Source organism: Tamandua tetradactyla, chromosome 26 (assembly GCF_023851605.1).
Source record: "Tamandua tetradactyla isolate mTamTet1 chromosome 26, mTamTet1.pri, whole genome shotgun sequence".
Classification (NCBI taxonomy): domain Eukaryota; kingdom Metazoa; phylum Chordata; class Mammalia; order Pilosa; family Myrmecophagidae; genus Tamandua; species Tamandua tetradactyla.
In genome coordinates this window covers 14928284-14948947 of record NC_135352.1, presented here as the reverse complement: position 1 = coordinate 14948947, position 20664 = coordinate 14928284, and the positions used below count along the sequence as shown (strand labels likewise).

The 20664-nt window shown below is 37.8% G+C and overlaps 1 long non-coding RNA gene across 1 annotated transcript in view; it reads left to right on the top strand.

Annotated features, from left to right (window-relative positions):
• The window catches only part of LOC143669638 (uncharacterized), a 35893-nt gene extending 17642 nt beyond the window's left edge, over nt 1–18251 (top strand). The window contains exon 2 of the long non-coding RNA XR_013168948.1: nt 17933–18251. This is a non-coding gene — a long non-coding RNA (uncharacterized LOC143669638). The remainder of the gene's footprint in view (nt 1–17932) is intronic.
• The last annotated feature ends 2413 nt before the right edge of the window (nt 18252–20664 follow it).

Here is a 20664-nt window from a genome sequence, read left to right as displayed (position 1 = left end):
TTCAACAAATACTATTAAGAGCCTGCTAGGTTCTGGGATACAGGGTTGTTTAAGGCCATGTAAGATGGTGTAGGTTCTGCCTTTCTGGGTGACAGGTGAAAAGTAGGAGAGGGGTGGAGAGGTGGAGAGACAGAGAAGTAAAGACAGATGGAAAATCAGGGAGAGAGGAGAAAATCACAGACACCTTTTGGTACCAAGCATAGACCTGGAAGAGAGGTGATGGGATGGGAGCCACTGAGTGCTTGCTGTGTGATGTTGGTCTACTCATTCATCCTTACAGACGTCCATACTCCCCATCTGTTAAATGCTATGCTGTTTTTAATGGAACAAAAGAAGTGTATGGTTATATGGATTCTCTCAAGTTCTATACACAATAAAGTTTGATATGCATATAAACCCCTTCAGTTGAGTTTGTTCATTGGACAAATATGAGCAGCTACAAATATTGAGCAGTTAAAAAGGCCTTTTGCAATATAAAAACAATTGTAAGAAGAAACACACACTATCTCTGATCTTACATGATACATAATGTCATGAAAGTACTCACACATGGGCTAAGTAGGAGACCAACTGGTGGGATTTTTGTAGGAGAAATTAAATGTGAAATGTCATATAATAATGCAGTTTTCAGGAGGTAATAAAACTAGCTTAACAGGGTTGTTAGAAGAATTAATGAGCTTCTGCATGCAAAAGGCTTAGCGCTGTGACCAGAACACAGGAAGCGCTCAATAAATGGTAGTTCCTGCAATAATTTTTTAAAAATCCTTCCAAATTCTAAATTATCTTGACTCCACTCAGTTTTAGTCCCTAAGACCTAAGTAGAAACAACTTCCAAAAAGAAGGGACAATTGAGCAGAGCTGCCTTAGATTCTGAGCAGGCTGTGTTTGCTACCATGTATCTAGTGTAGACTTAAAAATTATAGTTCAGTCCATCCTTTCAAACCCCGTTCAAGGACCATGAGATCCCTAAAGGCTTAAAAGTCACATTTCCTTCCTACCTGGTTAGAACAAGGGTGTGGATCCACAAGAAATGAAATTTATTCATTATAATTGCTTTTGTTCTATCTCTAGCCGAGAAATTATGTCTGGGTCTCATCATTTCCTATTCTGTAAACTCTGACTGACAGCTCCTTATTTAATCCACTCATCCTCCAAAGAGGACAATTTTCTTTTTCCTGAGAAAACACCATTTTACTTCAAGACTGAATGTGGATGACTCACTGCAACTAATAACATATTTTAGCTAAAATAAGTTAACTTTCACAAATAACCAAAACAGGATAGGCCTATATATCTAAAAGTATAAATCCTAAATCACTGTTACAAGTGCATACTATTTTTCTTCAAATTATGAAAGTAGGTTTATTTTTTTTCCATTGTCCTACCTCAGAAGAGTTTCTTAAATATAATCTGTTCAGACTAAAGGGATTCTTTTAGATTAACTTTTAAGGCACTCTTGAGATTTGCATCTTTCTTCCTTAATGACAAATTCCTGTTCAGCTATTCTGCTTCCCTTTATAATATTTGGAAACATTGCTCTCATCTATATGTTTTGTCTTTTCAGTCATCTTTACAGAGAGTTAGATAATGAAATCAAAAAAGAACTTTATTCCACTGAAATTTCCCTGAAACATTTGCCATCCTCAGAACAGATTGTTTTATGAGCACGTTTTATCCACTTGCATCAACAGCAAGACAGATTTCCCTTCAAAAGAGAATAGACTGAATGCACCATTAACTTATGCTTTCCAATTAGAATGAGCAATAGCATTCTTCCAAAATACTAGACAAATCTTGTGTGCTGCTGCTTATTTCATTTTGATCATTTTATAGATACCAACATACAGACTTTTATTCATATATGTGCCCGTTTAACATGCACTTGTGCTCAGCTCTGTGTTAGTGTTAGCAAGCTCAGAAGAGGCTAGGAAGACACAGTCTCTGCCTCAAAGAATTCAGAAGCTAGTCCTGCCTCAAAGAACTCACAAGCTAGTCTTGGAGAGAGGAGAAACGTCAGAAGAAGGAATGCCACTTGAGCCGAGTCTTAAAGGGAGAGTAGAAATTTGAGAGAGAGAGAGAGAGGAGAGACGATATGATATGAGAAGCAAGGTTCAAAGGTGCAAAATTGCATGATGGGTTCAGGAAACAATGAGACCAGAGCACATAACAAGTGGGGAGTTGTCATTCCTTGAATGAAATCGTGGCTTTACTTGCAAGCCGGTCAAAGCATGATTGTGTATATGCTTTGGCCCATTTCCGAACCCGACATTATGGTCTGCTCCAGCCTAGGTCTCCTGGCCCTTCAGCAATAGACGACTGTCTCTGATGAAAACCATCCACTGGACCCCGGGAGTTGCCTTCTCCCAAAAATCATCCATGTTCATGAAGTTAGGGGTGATTTTAGCCATAAGGGGCAGGAAAACTTTGGCTAAGAACATGCACTCTGAAGTCAGTTCTATCACTTCTGGTGTAACATTTGGTAATGGACTTCGACTCCTTTGTCTTAGTTCCCTCACCTGCAAAATGAAGATTAAAAGGTACCAACTTTATAAGGTCCCTGAAAGGACTAGATGTACTCACAAGAATGTAATGATTTAGATCAGTACTTGGCACATGCTAAGTGCTCCATAAACTCTAGCTATTGCTTATTAATATTAACATACTTCCCCAACAAATTCCTCATTCTTCGTAAAAGTAAGATTCTATTAGCAGGTCCCTTGTCATCTCATCTACCCCTAAGAAGCATGAAAAGCTTATCATAAGTGGGCAGGCCATGATGGCTCAGTGGCAGAGTTCTCGCCTGCCATGCTGGAGACCTGGGTTCGGTTCCCAGTGCCTGCCCATGCCAAAACAAAAAATAAAAAAAAGCTCATCGTAAGTGCTGCTTTCTGCCTAATGAACAGCATCCGCATTTCGGTGGGTAGTATCCTCCCCATAACACCACGCATTCTCCACCACTGCTTTTATTAAATCTGGTATCTGAGAGATGTGACATATTATCCTTTAGTTTCATCTAATCACATGACCTACAGAAAACTCAAATAACTCCATCCTGACTCTCTCTTCTTTGACCCTTTCCTTGGGTTTTATCTCCCCTGGCCCAGAAGCATAGGAACACTCTACAGCTCCTTCTCACAAGCTGGTTCCTTTCAAAAAAGATATCTTCTCCCATCCCCATACTAACTTGTGAATTCCATTCATAGTTTGAAGCAATCAATTCCTGAGATTATATTATATTCATTTATATGTGTATGTATCTATTTTCTTTTGTATGTTATATGGCAAGGTCACATTTCATTATTTTTCCATGTGAGTATCCCGCTATTGCAGCACCATTTGTTGAATTTTGTTTGTTTGTTTGTTTGTTTTGCTTGCTTGTTTGTTTTTTGGGAAGTGTATGGACCAGGAATCAAACCCAGGTCTCCCACATGGCAGGCGAGAATTCTACCACTAAATTACCCTTGCACCCCCGAGATTATATTTTAATGTTATGTCCACTTATTTACGAGGCTCTGCACATTGGCATATAGATATCAAATGCTCTACATACTGTTCCTGCTACATCCCTTTGCTCCTCAGTCTTTTCTTATGTGGATTTCCTGGCAATGCCCCCCTCCTTTTTCCTCTATGATTGGGAATTTTAACTCGTTCTCCTTTAAACCCAGTTTAATATCCTCTTTAAATGGCTATCCTTCAGGCAAACAGATTGTTCCCTTTCTTCACGGGGTAAATTCATGTCTACCTAAGATAGTATTAACATATATTAAGTCGTGATTCATAAATCAGAATTGATTTTTCACAATTGTTACATAGCTGGTCACCTCCTAAGTCTACCTCTCACCTGTAAAGTCCCAATAGAAAAATACTACTGTATTTCCAAGTATTTTGTTGCTATATTATTATAGTACTAATAATGGTAGCAGGTAACTTTTGTTGGATCCTACTCTATAGCAAACACTGAAATAAATGCTTCCCAAGCACCAGCTCATTTAATAAGTCTTGTGAGATATGTGCTATCATTATTTTCATTTTACAAATAAACCGGGCCTTCAAGGTTAAGCAATTTGCCTCCAATCACCCACCTAGGAAGTGTCAGAACAAAGATTCACGCTCAAGTCTCTCTTAATTCAAGACCCATGCTATTGACTATTAGATTCAACTGTCCTCTATAAGGATGCTTCAGAATACAGTTTTCTGAACCTGTGGACTGGTAGATTAATTTATTATCTCCAACTTTCTTACCCTTCTAGTATCTATACCCTTGCCAAAGTCTCACCATAGTTTAACATGTTCTTTCCTGCCCCTCGACTTTGGGCTTACCCATGTGACCCTGCTGTGGCCATTGGAATGTGGGCAGAAGTGAGAGGCTCAGGCTTAAAGGCATTTGGAGTTTCACCTTGGCCTCTTGAACTTCTGCATCACCAGGAAAAGAGCTCCTGCCACCTAATTGCTACCTTTTGGCCCAGGAGCCAAAAGGAGCATGTGTGAAGCAGAGCTGTTCAGTCTACAGCTAGAAGCAGAGCCCCAGATGACCACGTGACTACAGAATATTTGTTTTAATCCACTGTTTTGAGGTGGTTTGCTCTATAGCATTTTTGCAGCAATAGCTAATCAATGCAATACATTTCCTACACATTAGAAATGACTCATTAAAAGATATAACGTGGGGAGAGGGTGGGCATTCACAATAGCAACCGAAGCCATAAAATTCCTAGAAATCTACCTTGGTATGTGAACTTAAGCTTTATATTTCTCATCCCAAACAGACTATTTTCTAATTAAAAAAATATTTGGGAGTCCACTGGAGATTCAGTCAAGAAATAATGTGAGCCAGTCTGTGGATAGTATGAGGAGGAATTAGGAGAAAAAAGAAGTTAGAAAACTAAAATAAAATGTCCCTGCCCTCACAGTTTCTTAGACTTTACAGCCAAAGCACAAGCAACAAAAGTAGTAGTAGCTAAAGGAGAGCAACTCAAAATTAGAAACTTTTGTGCATCAAAAAACTTTGCCAAGAAAGTGAAAGACAACCTACTCAATGGGAGAAAATATTCAAAAACCACATATCTGATAAGGGTTTATTAGCCATAATATATAAAGAAATCCTACAACTCAACAGTAAAAAGAGAAGCAACCCAATTAAAAATGGGCAAAAGACCTGAATAGACATTTCTTCAAAGAGGAAATACAATGGCTAAAACGCACATGAAAATATAGTCAATATAGCTAACTATTAGAGAAATGCAAATCAAAACCCTAATGAGATTTCATTTCACACAAACTAGGAAGGCTAATGTTGAAAAAATAGAAAACTACAAGCATTGGAGAGAATGTGGAGAAAGAGAAACACTCACTCACTGCTGGTAGGAATGTAAAATGGTGCAGCTGCTGTAGAAGACCATTTGTCAGTTGCTCAAGAAACTAAGTATAGAACTGCCAGATGATTAGGCAACCCTGCTACTAGGTATATACTGAGAAGAACTGAAAGCAGGAACTCAGACACATTTGCACAATGATTCATAGTGGCATTATTCACAATTGCCAAAAGATGTAAGCAATACAAGTGTCCATCTTCTGTTGAACAGATAAGTAAAATATGGTATATACATACGATGGAATATTATTCAGCTATAAGAAGAAATGAAGTCCCGCTGCCTGGGACAACCTGGATGAACCTTGAGGACATTATGCTGAGTAAAATAAGCCAGACACGAAATGACAAATATTATATGATTGCATTGATATGAGCTTATTATTACAAGCAAACTCATAGAGTTAGGATCTAGAATATAGGTTACCAGGGGATGGATTGGGGCTAGAGAAATGGGGAGGTGATGCTTAACTTGTACAGAATGTCTATTTAGGCTGATGGTAAAGGTTTGGAAATGGATGATGGTGATGGTAGCATATTATTGTGAGTGTAATCAACAACACTGAAATATAAAGGTGAATGTGGTTAAAGGGGGAAACTTCAGGCTATATATATTACTAGAGTAAAAATTAAAAGATAAAACCTAGGAATGTACAACACAAGGAACTCTACTGTAGAAAATGAACTGTAGTTAATAGTACAAATATGAGAAGGTTTTTCACGAATTATAACAAATGTATGACACTAATGCAAGGTGGTAATAATAGGGTGGTATATGGGGGCAAATAGACTTAATGTAAATAATGAATGATAGATAAAACTGTTTTAATAATCTTTCATCAATTGTAACAAAGGTAACTACTATTTTAAAAAATAATACAATTATTTGAATAAGTACTATCATCATTTGTAACAAATGTTCCACACCAATGCAAATTATTGATGGTGGCATGGTGTATGGGAATCCTGTATCTTATTCATGATTATTTTGTAAATTCGCAACTTCTCTAATAAAAAAAAATTAACATTCCAACAAAACAAACAAAAAAAAGAAGTCCCTGCTCTCAAGTTGCTCGCAATGTATCAGAAAGGTGCAGGAACTTTGTAGGTGAATGGGACAAACAATGTTCCATTATAACTATATATAGATATGTATGGATGTATAGACATCTATTCCTTACCCCACAAAGGCGTCTCTGAAAAAGAATTGCAGTTGCAGAGGAACATAGCTATTTCACTAGGGAGGAAAAGCAAGCACACATATAAGCTAAGAGCCAGACATGGGTCTAGGCTTTTCATTCTGATAGTCCACAGGAATTCAGGTTACATATCATGTTTTCCAGTTAAAATAACCCTTTTTCATTCTGCATCTCATTCAGCCCTTTCCTTTTGTAGTATGTTTCCCAGCCTTGACTATACCCAGACATCTCCAAAATTATTTTCCATTTCCAAGAAAGATCAGTACCGTTGCTGTACATAGGAAGCTTTATTTTCCCAACAGATCACCCCACGGAGGCCACCATACCTTTTGAAGTCTGGAGAATCTGAAGCTTGGAGGAGCTGAACAGATCCCAGAGGACATAGCCTCAGGGAATAAAACTTTAGAATAATCTTAAGAACGTCAGTGTTCTCTTTTCCCCCATGCATAAATATCTCCCTGGGAAAACTTTGGTGGAAAAAGTCATTAACGATCACATTTAAAACCCTAATTAATCAAAATATTCATCCAATTCTTTTTCATCTCCATCAGATTGTGGTTTGCAAAAATTTGGACTACTTTACCCCATAACAAAAAGTGGTCACACTGTAGGGTGCTGAAATCTGAGTTAATTGAGGTACCTTTTCATTGCTTCAAGGTCTTGGGTAATCTTGCTTGAGTCACTAAATTTCTGATTCTGATGACAAAAAACAACAGAATGTTCATGTTTAGCTACCAATTACTCAATTTGAAAATGGCATGTGCTCACAGTATTCAGTTGATACATAGCTCTACAAAAATCCACCTTAGAACAATTTGTTCTCATAAGCGTGAAGCTACAAAAATTACATTATGCCAGACCCAAACTTACTGTTTATCTGCCAGACAGCTGCCTAAGAAATGCATTCTATTTTGTTTTTCTATTGCTTGAGAATTTACTGTTGTAGGAGGCCAGATCAACTTAAACACCCTTGGGGGCTGGATGAATAGAAATAAAAAAGGGAGAAGAAGTTGAACTTCACAAAATTTAGGTAATTTATTAAACCGCTTCAAGAATCCATTTCTTTGTGTTAAAATAAATTTAGATTGAAATGCTAGTGATCAATGAAAAGGAGGGGTAAAGGGTATGGTATGTACGAATCTTTTCTGTTGTTTTTTAATTTCTTTTTCTGAATTGATGCAAATGTTCTAAGAAATGATCATGATGATGAATATGCAACTATGTGATGATATTGTGGATTACTGATTATACATGTAGAACGGAATGATCGTAAGACTGTGTTTGTTGTTATTTATTTTTTAAACAATTAAAAATTAATAAAAAAAGAATCCGTTTTTTCATGCATAAAACGAAAATAATATGTGGCTTCCCCCTCTCTCATGAAGTGACTATGAGAATTAGTTCACGTTAAACCAGTCAAGTATGTAGGAGCAGGTTTCTACATATTTGACTGGTTTAACCTGAACTAATGCTTACTATGGCAAACACTATAACAGCTATTTCTGGAAATACAAAGGTAAACAAGAATTATTTTTGGACTCAATGTTCATTATAAAATACAAATAAAACACAAACGCATACAAAGATAACCACAGTGGTAGTGGTTATTAACTCAAAATTGGAAGAAAGTTCAGAGATTCTTTAGACTAACTCCCTCCTTTTAGGAAAACTGATGTTACCGAGCAATGGACTCACTGCCCTACATGCACAGAAGCCAATATCAGGCAAGTTCAAATCTGTCTCCTCAACTTGAGAATTAAGGACGCTTTACGGGATGGAAGCAAAGGGAAGAGGGGACAGGACTAAGGATTAGGGTTGGCACGTTCTGATTAGCTGATTGTTCAAATGAGAAATAAATCCTGGACCAGATCTTTTTTGTTGAGGGGACCCTTGTTTTTCATTTGTTTCTGATGACGCTTCATCCCTGTAATCTTGGTTCCCAGGAAGGTGATTTTTGTTCCTAGTGTATCAGGGTCATTTTTTAAAGGACAAGAATGTATGTGCCTGTACACACTCTGGTTTTCCGCCTGTGGCTATGTTTGCCTATAAAATAAGCTCAGGGGAAAAAATTCAGTTATGGGAGAGGGAGAAATAGGTTTTGGCCTGAATTTGGATTTCTAGTCATGACTCCCAGCTATCTCGCCCATGGTTTCACTGAGTTCCATGGAGTTAAGTGACTTATCCAAGAATATACAATTAATGGTACCAAATATTTGTTGTTAATATGCTCCAATTTTTAAGCAGATTTGTAGAAACTCAGCCAGTTAGAACTTAGTACAGACAGCTAAAATCTAAACAATTCTATAGGAAGCATTTAATACAGAAAGAGACGCCTTCTAAAAGAAGCTCTGCCTAACATTGTGGTTAAGAAGACAGGCTCTTGACTATGACTGGTGTGGATTTAGATTCTGGCTCTGGCACTGACTTGCGCAAGTTATCTAACCTCCCTCTATCTCATTTTCTCCTAGGTAATATAAAGATGATAACAGGACTGTACTTAATAGGGTTGTTATGAGATTAGATGAAGTAACATAGGGCTTAGAACAGTCTGACACAGGATAAGCTCAGTAGTTGTCATCTCTTGTATGATTTAAGTAAAGTGAAACTTAAGTGAGTCATTCTGTTTTTAAGCGAGGTATCTAAAGAAGGGCCAAGTTGGGGGAAGGCAAGTTGAGGGAAGATGGGACATCCGACTACCAAGCAGCACCAAAAGCAGTGAATGCAGCAAATGCTTCCTTTCCTCACAAACCAAACAGGAGCTGTTACCTTTAGGGAATTCCCTTCGTTTAAAAAGGTGTCAGCTAATACCTTGAGCACTTTAAATAGCAGAGATGAGTGTCAATGCAAAGAATGAGCCTGTCCTTCTAGGACTATAGCAGTGCTCTTCTGTCAGCTCAGCTCCCAATAGCAGCTCACCGTGGGTTCAACTAAAGCAGCAAAAAAGCCTTGCAGAGAACAAGCAGCCCCTGCTTCCTGATAAAGGTATTGGCCACCCATCATTCACAATTCATTGGTCTCCTCTATCCCACTGGACTTGGCCTGAAAGTTGACAGACAGAGCCCGGAGGGGTGGCTTGGTTTGCGCACAGACTACATGAGACTACATAAGGTTTTTCCCAACCTGGGCAGAACAGGACAGTCCCTACTGACTCTGAAGCGATGTTAGGGTGCCTCTGTGACCCTGTCCACTTCCCAAACTCACTTGATAGGTGGAAGTGAAAGCAAGGTCAAAGAAGAACAAGAACCGGGCTATAATCTAATCGATGCAATTGACACAGGTGAAGAATGTGTCCAGAACAAGAGGTGTGGTCAACAAGGGACAAAACAGTCTCCAATAAGGAGACAGTAGTAAATACCCAGGTCTGTGGCCAGGGCCGTGACCTGTCCCAAGAACATGGTTGGTCTGACACACCTCTCCACCCCACTGCCAATCCAGGAGTGTCCCTTTAGAGTGAAGCATCTGGTTTCATTTAACATTCCAGTCATACAGCCAGCTTCCTCTTCTCACTCTGATCCCTGGCATACCAGGCTGTCTTCTAATGATAATTTGATTTCCCATGTAGATTTCACCACAGGAAGAGAATGTGCTTGAAACAGAATGCATGTCTTCTCTTCTGGCCAATTTTATTAGTTATTACGAGTTAATAAAATGACATTTTGATTTACAGATTGGTCTCTTGTGAACTTGGTTAGTATGATTGAGAGAGAATCCAATAAAATGATTACTTCAGTGTACTGACAATACCAGTTTTCTCAGTTTTTGAAACTGAAAAACTTAAGGCCAGACCCTGGACTGTGGGAAAATCACCAACGTAAATGTCCCCCTTTGAAGTATTTGGTAGCAAGACAACTGTGTATCTTTCCCCCTCCTCCTATCAAACACATTTGTCTCTTGGACTTTAATCTTTGAAAGTGGAAGTTCCATATGGGATGCCCATTCAAATGACTGACTTCATACTGATAAACACAAATGAAAAATTTGCTCCTACCCTGAGCTGCCCAATCATTGTTTTGTTCTACACAAGCACCTAATCAAAATATTGCAATGAGCGTGTGATGTTTAGAGTTTATACATACCCTCTATTCAAAATTATTAAGCTATTATTCCTTTATAACTCAAGCTTCCTAAGCTCTGTCAGACTGTACAAATTAGGTTTATATTATCAGTAAACCCAAATGTTGCGGGCAGGGTGGCCCCAATTGCCCTTGCCCTCAGCCCCTCAGTCTCATCTGGAAGTCCTCTGAAGGAATCTTGCATGTGTCCATAGTCCTTTTTCAATGTGGCTGCCCACAGGCCACTTGAGAGAGGACCTGGCCTTTGCAACTGCCATTGTTTCTGGTGCTGAGGGTAAAATTGAGATTTCTTCTTGCAAGAGCACTGTCTCTAGGAGTTTGCAAGGTGACAAATGCTATGAAGTTCCCTCAATTCCTCTCTGAACCGTGACAGCCACACATGACATGTAGAAATGGGCAACACTTGTCTCCATAGGCCTGTTCTGCATGATGCTTTGTGGATTCCAGGTGGCACTGACTGTGCCCAGAATCTTACAAAATCCTCAAGGAAACAGCTCTTTCATTTTCAACCTGCAGCCTCACTCCAAAAAGGGATTAGTCGGGGCGGGCCGCGGTGGCTCAGCGGGCAAAGTGCTTGCCTGCTATGCCGGAGGACCTCGGTTCGATTCCCGGCCCCAGCCCATGTAACAAAAACGGAGAAACAGAATACAATAAAACAAGAAAATGTTTAAAGATGTTTCCCTTTCTTCCTTCCTTCCTTCCTTCTCTCTGTCTTTCCTTTAAAAAAAAAAAAAAAAAAAAAAAAAAAAAAGGGATTAGTCCTAGAGCATGGGTTACAGGCACCTTACTGTTATCTTGTCTCTCTGTGCCAGAGCTTGCTCAAAAAAGCTCCTTCCTCTAATGTTATGTCATTCATCGACCCAAACAGATGCCCAAGGGTGACCACAGAGCCCAAAGTCTCACTTAAGGCTGAGGGAGGGAAACCTCTCTGCTGCACAGTCATAAATTTAAGTTCCACAGCAAATGCAAAGAAGATATCTGAAAAATACATATGGAAGGAAAATAAGAAAGAACTTAAAATGATACAATATCAAAAAATGAAAGTAGACATTAAAAGAAGAATTGAAGGACAAAAAAATGCATAAGGCTTGCAAAGACCAAATAGCAAGATGGCAGAAGAAAGTCCTGCATTATCAGTAGCCACTTTAAATTTAAATGGATTAAATTCTCCAGTTAAAAGGCAGACATTGGCAAAATGGATTAAAAAGCATGACTCAACTATATGCTGTTTATAAGATACGTTAAAATCAAAGACATAAGTAGGTTGAAAGTGAAAGAATTGGATATATATATACCATTCAAATAGTACTTTAAAGAGAGTTGGGGTAGCTACACTTACATCAGATAAATTAGACTTTAAGTCAAAACCTTTTCTGTGGGACCAAAAGGTTACAATATATTGAGATACATCAGATTGACTGATAGAGCAGTCAATCCAAGATAAAGACATAATAATTAAAAGTATATATGCACCTCATTACAGGGCCATAAAATATATGAAGCAAATATTGTCAGAATCTAAAGGAGAGATAGTTCTACATTAGCAGGAGAAGACTATAAGACATCACTTTGAATGATGAGTAGAGCATCTGTAACAATGAAAAGAAAATAGAAGACCTTAATGTGACTATGAACCAACTAGACCTAACTGACATATGTAGGACCCTAAGATCAGGAACAAGACAAGGATGCCTATTATCACAGTGTTAATGAATAAAGAAAGGAAGGAAGGTAAAAAGAAAGAGCATCCAAATTGGGAAGATTGAAGTAAAACTTTCCTTATTTGCCAATGACATGATCCTAGATATAGAAAACCCTTGAAAAATAATTGACAACAAAGCTATTAGAGCTAACAAACAATTTCAACAAAGTGACAGAGTACATGATCAACATGCAAAAATCAGTGCTGTACATTAATAATAAACAATCTTAAAAGGAAAACAAGAAAAAATTCATTTATAATAGCAAGTAAAGGACTCAAATATCTAGGAATAACTTTAACCAGGGACCTGTACATGGAAAACTACAAAACATGGCTAAAAGAAAACAAAGATTTTCATAGGTTGGAAGACTAAATATTGTTAAGGTGTCAGTTCTACTCAAATCAACTTACAGTTTCAATGTAATCCAAATCAAAATTCCTTTTTTGAAGACTTCTTTGAAGAAATGGAAAAAACAATTGTCAAATTTCTATGGAAAGCTAAGGGCCCCATCTTGAAAAGGAAGTACAAAATTGGAAGACTCACACTTTGAAATTTTAAAGCATGTTACAAAGCTACAGTAATTAAAAGAGCATGGTACTGGGACAAGGGCAGACATCTAGACCAATGAAATCAATTGACAGTTCAAAAATGAACTCACCCATCTATGGCCAATTGCTTTTTGGAAAGGGTACAAAATCCACTCAATGGGAAGAGAACAGTCTCTTCAACAAATGGAACTGGGAAAACTGGCTATTCATATGAAAAAGAATAAAAGAGGACCTCTAACTCACACCAAATACAAAAATTAACTCAAAATGGATCAAAGACCTAATATGGGACCCAATACTACTAAATTTCTAGATGAAAACAGAAAGACATGTCTTCAGGATCTTGTATTAGGTAATGATTTCTTAAACTTTACACCAAAAGCACAAGAAAAAAAAGAAAAATTGATAAACTGGATTTCATTAAAATCTATAACTTTTGTGCATCAAAAGACTTCATCATGAAAGTAAAATGATGATGCACGGTGTGGTAGTTAGATTCAGTTGTCAACGTGGCCAGGTGAAGGCACCTAGTTCTGTTGCTGTGGACATGAGTCAATGGTACGTGAACCTCATCTGTTGCCCATTACATCTGCAGTCGACTAAGAGGCATGCCTGTTGTAATGAATGATGTTTGATTTAATTGGCTGGTGTTTAAATGAGAGAGCTCAACATAGTACAGCCCAAGCAGCTCAGCATACCTCATCTCAGCACTCGCAGCTCAGCCCAGGCCTTCGGAGATGCAGAAAGAAATCACCCTGGGGAACGTTGTTGGAGACCTGGAGAGAAGGGCAGCAGAGATTACCCTGTGCCTTCCCATGTAAGAAAGAACCTCAGTTGTAAGTTAGTTGCCTTTTCTCTGAAGAACTAATGAAATAAATCTCCTTTTATTAAAAGCCAATCCATCTCTGGTGTTGTATCCTGGCAGCTAGCAAACTAGAACACATGGAATAGGAGAAAATATTTGATAACTAAATCTCTGATAAGGCTTTTAATTTCCAGAATATATAAAGAAATCCTTTAACTCAACAATAAAAGACTAATAACCCAAATTAAAAAATGGGCCAAAAATTTAGACATTTATCCAAAGTAGTTATACAAATGGCCAATAAGCACATGAAAATATGTTCAGCATTATTAGCCATTAGGGAAATGTAAATCAAAACCCCATGAGAGCTCTTTTCTGGTTGTTATTTGCATGAAATAAAAAAAAAAAAAACCATGAGATACCCTTTCACTCCCACTAAAATGGCTATTATTAAAAAAATGGAAAATCACAAACACTGAAGAGGTTGTGAAGAAATAAGAACACTCATTCATTGTTGGTGGGACTATAGAATGGTGCATTTGCTTTCAAAAGCAATTTGGCAGTTCCTAGGCAGGTTAGGTATCGAATTACCATATTACCAGCCATGTTACTTCTACGTATATCAAAAAAAAGAATTGAAAGCAAGGACTTGAACAGATATTTGTACATCAATGTTCATAGCAGCATTATTCATAATTGCTAAAATTGGAAGCAACCCAAGTGCATGTCACAGATGAATGAATAAACAAAATGTGGTATGTACAGACAAATATTATTTAGTTGTTGAAAGGGATGAAGTTCTGAAACATGCAACAACATGGATGAATCTGAATACCTTATATTGAGTGAAATAAGTTACACACAAAAGAATAAATGTATGATCTCACTCATATGAGACAACAAGAATAAGCAAATTCATAGAGTCAGAAACTAGAATACAGTTTACTGGGGGCTGGGTAGGGAATGGGGAGTTAATGCTTAATTGGTACAAAGTTTCTGCTTGGGAAGATAGAAAAGTTTTGGTAATGGATGGTTGTGATGTAGGACACATTGTGAACATAATTAACAGCTCTGAATTATATATGTGAATGTGGCTAATAGAAAAAATTTATATTGTATATATGTTGTTAAAATAACATTTTTAAAAACCACAGGATCTTATAAACAATGACCCCTAAATTAAACTATGGACTATAGTTAATAGTATAATCATAATAGCATTGCTTCATCTATTTTAACAAAGGCATCATGCAAATACAGTGTTAACTTCATGTGTGAGGGGAAATATGGGAACTCTGAATTTTCTGGATGATTTTCCAGTAAAACTACAACATTTCTAATTTAAAAAAATTAAAATGTTTTAAACAAGCTTTAGAAAAACACAAAAGGAAAAACCTACATCATCTCTTTGAGCCTTGGTTTTTTCATCTGGAAAATGGGTTAATAATGACAGCCATCTATGGCAATGCCTACAAAGTTCTGCACACAGTGTTTTCTCTAGTGGGGGTACCCACTGCTTATCAGTTCCAATGACCTGTAGAATTATCACCCTTGTCATTGCCTTCCTTTGCTGATGGCCAGTGTTCAGGCCCCATCTGAGGGAGCAGGGCAGTAGCCTCATGTACAATTCATGGCAGGGCTCTCATGTGCCCTCATTGCTCCCGTAACTAACATAACCTTCCTGTTTAGTGATCCACACTTACAGCATTTCTTAGGCTATGGTGACATTTTATCACTTCCACCGCTTAAGCCATGGAGCTATAGAGGGAGACCCCAGGAATGTTATTTGAAAGTTATTTAAATTCCAGGGCACATTGGTATTCCTGGAAGCCTGGACCTCATGCCCAGCCTGGCTCTAAAGGCCGGTCCCATCATCAAAGAATCTGCGGCTGGGTCCAGCCACACCATGCCTGACGCTATTCTCACTTGTGGTGTTTTTATTTTTTCACTGTGTAATTCCACCCTGCCACCTGATTTGACTCCAGGACCTCAGTCCACTAAATGCACTTCTATATGTCTGAATTCCACGTTGGGGGTGGTGCAATAGTGGCTCAGTGGCAGAAGTCTTGGCTGCCATGCCACAGACCCAGGTTTGATTCCCAGTGCCTGTCCATGAAAAAAAAAATTCCACTTTGGACAGATTAGTTCCGGGCTTCTGCCACGTATGGAATATGGCTGGTTAGCAGGCAGTGGTAGCCAACTTCATGCTCTGGCATAATTGAAATGGAATATTAATCTAGCTGGAGCCCCAGATACTGTTCTCTTTCTTCAGAAAATAAATCTGCTCTTTCTGAGAGCGCCATTAATCAAATATTAATCATATTGTAGGAAACAAAGAAAACCGCAATAAATTTTAAAAATCAGAAATTGTATAGGCCATGTTCTCGTTCTCTAATCTCAATGCAATTAAACCAGTAATTTATTTAAATTACAACCAAACCACCCTCAACCATTTAGAATTTAAAAAGAAAAGCCAATAACCGCGGGACCAAGGAGGAATTCAATAATACAATAATACATTGTTTAGAAAATGGTGAAAACAATGACTGCACACTAACATACGAAATGAAGCCAAGCAGGATTCAGAGATGAATTCATAACATTCAATTTTTTAATTAAAAAAGCATACTAAGCTGAAAGATTTTGAGGAAAAAGATGGTCTTAAGGAAAGAAATAATAAAAATAAGAGAGAAATAACATCTGCCTTATTATGAGTGCCTACTACATGTCAGGTTGCTTTACATGAATACTCTAATCCCTGTAAGCTTGCAAATTGGGTATTAAAGTTCCATTTTGCAAATGGATACTGAGTATCAGAAAGGATGAGAAACTTGACCAAGCCTCCACAGGTTTTAAGCTGTGAAAGAAATATAAGCCTAAGTTTATCAAAATAATGTCTATTTCCACCATATTTCTTCCACTTCAGTGTGCTCTTTCTACTACGTTGCACTCATGCAAACATGTATAAAAAATAAAAAAAAACCACGTATGGATATTTAAATATATATATATTTAAATATTAAATCTCTCTATATTGAAAAATATATATATGTATAATATATATATATATATATTGAAATATGCATATAGAGAGAATGGATGAAGTGGTTTGAAGTGTACATATCCCAGAAAAACATTCTTAAATTTAAACCTTTCCTATAGAAGTAAACCCATTCTAAGTAGGACATTTGATGAGGTTACTTCAGTTAAGGTATGGCCCACCTCAATCAACATGGGTCTTAATCCAATTACTGGAGTCTTTTTAAGCAGAATGAAATTCAGATAGAGACAGAGAAAACCACGGGAAGCAAGAAGCTGAACATCAGTGGAACCCAGAAGAGAAGGGAGAAGCCAGGAGATGCTGCCATGTGCCTTGCCACATGGCAAGTTAAGGACCAAAGAGCACCAGCAGCCAGCCCAAGAATGCCACAGTCTTCAAGAAGAAAGCATTGCCTTGATGGGATCTTGATTAGACTTTTTCCCAGCTTAACCCTGGGCAAATTAATTCCCATTGTGTTTAAGTCAAACCATTGTATGGTATTTGCTTGAGTGGCCCAGGAAACTAAAAATGGCTAAATCTCGGAAAAAAATTAATGAACAGTAAAAGATAAATATACCTGTAATATATAGCAAATGCAGAGATTTTATAACATAAGTTAGGAGTCCATAAAAACGCATAATGATACTTTAGGTGATCTCAATAGAATAATTTTATAAAAATATACAAATGATTAAAATTAGCATAATAAATAGTCTGTCAAAAAGGATTAGGTTTTGTTTTAAGTAAAAGAAAATCCAAAACAACAATCATGTATTCTCTTCTACCCCATACACGAACACACATGCACAAACCCAGGGCTAAATAATCCAGGTATTGTGGGACCCCAAACTCTTTTATCTGGTTGCCCCTCCATCCTCAACATATGATTACTACTTCATGCAACAAAATGGCTATTCAAGCTCCTGCCATCAAGTTTGTATTTTAGTGAGTAAAGCAAAAGGTACATAACCTCCTTTTCAGGAACATTTCTTGAATGTGAACACATCACTTTTGCATCCACTCTTTGGTGAATAGACTCTAAAATGGCCCCAGTTATGCCCATCTCCTGGTAGTCACACTATTGAGTGTGGGCAGGACCTGTGATTTGTTTCTAGCTGATAGAATACGTCAAAGTTCATGGGATGTGATTTCCATGATTATGTTACATAAGATTGTACCTCTTGTCTTGTTAATAGACTCTCTTGCCGGCTGTGATGAAGGAAGTTGCCATATGAACAGGCCCATGGGACAAGGAAAGAAGGGTGCCTTCTGGCCGACAGCCAACAAGGATCTCAGGCCCTTAGACTCATAGGCCACAAGGAACTGAAAACTACCAGTAACAGGAGCTTGGAAATGGATCCTTCCCCACCAATCCTCAGAAGAGACAACAGCCCTGGCAGGTACCTTACTTGCAACTTTATGAGAGATGCTGAAGCAGAGGACCCCAGCTAAGCTGGGGTCAGACTGTCAACCCATGGAAACTGCGAGATAATAAATGTGAGCTGTTCGAGCTTCTATTGGTAATATCATTAATGCATCAATCGATAACTAAGGCACACTCTAAAACTTATTCACTTGGCCACACATAGTTGCAAGAAAGGCTGGAAAATATGCTCTATACCGGTGGGTCATATGCCAAGCTAAAAACCACTAATTCTACTACCAAGGAGGAAGGAGGAAGAGGAGAACAGATGTTGGAGCCCAAGCAGCAGCCTGCCTCAAACAGCCTAAGTAGGCAAATAACAAAGAAAAAAATAGGAAATATTAATAGTGGGCTAGATGCAATATAAGATTTCTAGTGTTGGTGCCTTTACTATTACATTTTTTCAAATATTTAAGGAACAAAAACTTCCTTTTATCACCAAAAAACTGTTCTGAGTAATCTGTTACTAGTGGTTTGCAAACTGGAATAATATTTTTGGTAAAGCAATTTATAAAATATAATAAAAACTGTGAAAGGTTTCTATCTTTTCATCCAGTAATTCTACTTCTAGGCATATATCCTAAGGAAACAATTCAAAATGTGGTGGAATAAAACTACATAGTATACTCTTTTTTTCAGAAATATTAATAACAGTAAAATGTAAAATTACCTAAATATTCAATGGGTCAATTGAAAACAAAATTATGGTTCATTTTTCCAATGAAATTGTCATGTAGTCACTAATAATAATAATTATGAAGACTACGTAATAACAAAAAGTACACTGAAAAAATGTAAAGTAATGAAAGCAGAATTTAAAAGCTTTCTAAAAAGTAAATAAGTAGAAATACAGCAAAATGACCAAGGTGTTTGTCACTTAGCATTATTGTAGGGGTTTTTGTCCACATATTTTTTCCAATTTTTTTCTAATTACTTGTATAGCTGACAAATTTTAAAATAGCAAGCAAATGTCTGCATAATAAAAATTGCTACATATGTTGGGTTTTGTTGTCAATAATATTAAACACTGTGGACAGCTCTTTGCATGTTAGCCAATTTAGTCTTCACAGTAAACCTATGAATAGCAACTAATAGCATCCCCATTTTATAATCAAGGGATCAGAGGCACTAGAGGTTTAAGTACCTCACCCAGGTACCCATTCTGCATGGCTGAGACAGGATTTAAATCTACCTGTGTCTCACACTAGAGTCCAAAATTTAAACCGTTGGCCTAAAAAAACAAAAAAACAAAAAACAAACAAAAAAAGGAGATATTAAGTAAAATTCATTTTCTCTCCAAACATGAAATGAATGGGTAAAGCAATTGCTCAGGAAACTAGATTTATGGGGAAAAATTAATAAAGCTCCTGAACTCACAGCCTAGAGTCCACAGTTCTCAGGATACTGCAGGGCACCTGGAACCTTTGTTTTTACCCTTGCACATACAACATTTCAAGAGTTCACTTCTCCATGTCAGGCCCCACATCCCTTATAACCCAGGGCTTTATATGTGGGCTCTTTTGGTACCCAATGAGCCAATGGGGAAGGAAATGCTGGCCTTGTGATCTCTGTCTTTTGACTACAGCGAGATCCACATGGTCTCCCTAACCATCTGTACAGATGGCTATGCTAGCTGTTGGAATGTCATATACCAGAAATGGAGTGGCTTTTATAGAGGGGAATTTAATAAGTTACAAATTTACAGTTCTAAGCCTATAAAATTGTCCAAACTAAGACATCCAGGGAAAGATACATTAATTCCAAAGAAAGAGCTGATGATATTCGAGTTTCTCCCTCAGCTGGAAGGACACATGGCAACATCTGCTAGCTTTCTCTCCTCATCTCGTAAGGCTTCCCCTGGGGAGTTTTCCCTCTGCTCCAAAGGTCTCTGGCTGCAAGGGCTGTCTGGGCTTTGCTGGCTCTGATAGCTTTTTCCAAAATGGTTCCCTCTTAAAAGACTCCAATAAGCAACCCCACCTTGAATGGTGGGGACACATCTCCATGGAAACCATCTAATTAAAAAGTTACCACCCACAATTGGTTGGGTCACATCTCCATGGAAACCATAAGAAAGATCCCACCCAGAAATATTGAAAGGTTGTAAATAACCTGGTCTTTCCCAGAAATTTCAGGTATCTATGTGACCCCTGTGACTCAGAGTCAGTGCTCTGAAGCTATGCAAGTCAGCAGTACCCCATACAGGAACTGTTTTTTAAAAAGTTGAAAAGGTGATCAGACATTGAGAAGAGACATGAATGGAGTTGATGTGGATAGAACTAAGTTATATCATAAGACTGGGTAAAAGATGATATCATCCATCTCTTAAAAGTTCAACTCTGTGTGAGACTAAAGGGAGAGATGTTTATTTGGTGCAAAATTTATATTTTGGGTACTGCATTTCTTAATTTAACTTGTATGGTCAGTTTAGTTGAAGATCATGAGTATAGGGAATCTTGAACAGGGCATGAAATTTTGCTGGTTTGTCCAGTTTAGTGTGATGCCCTG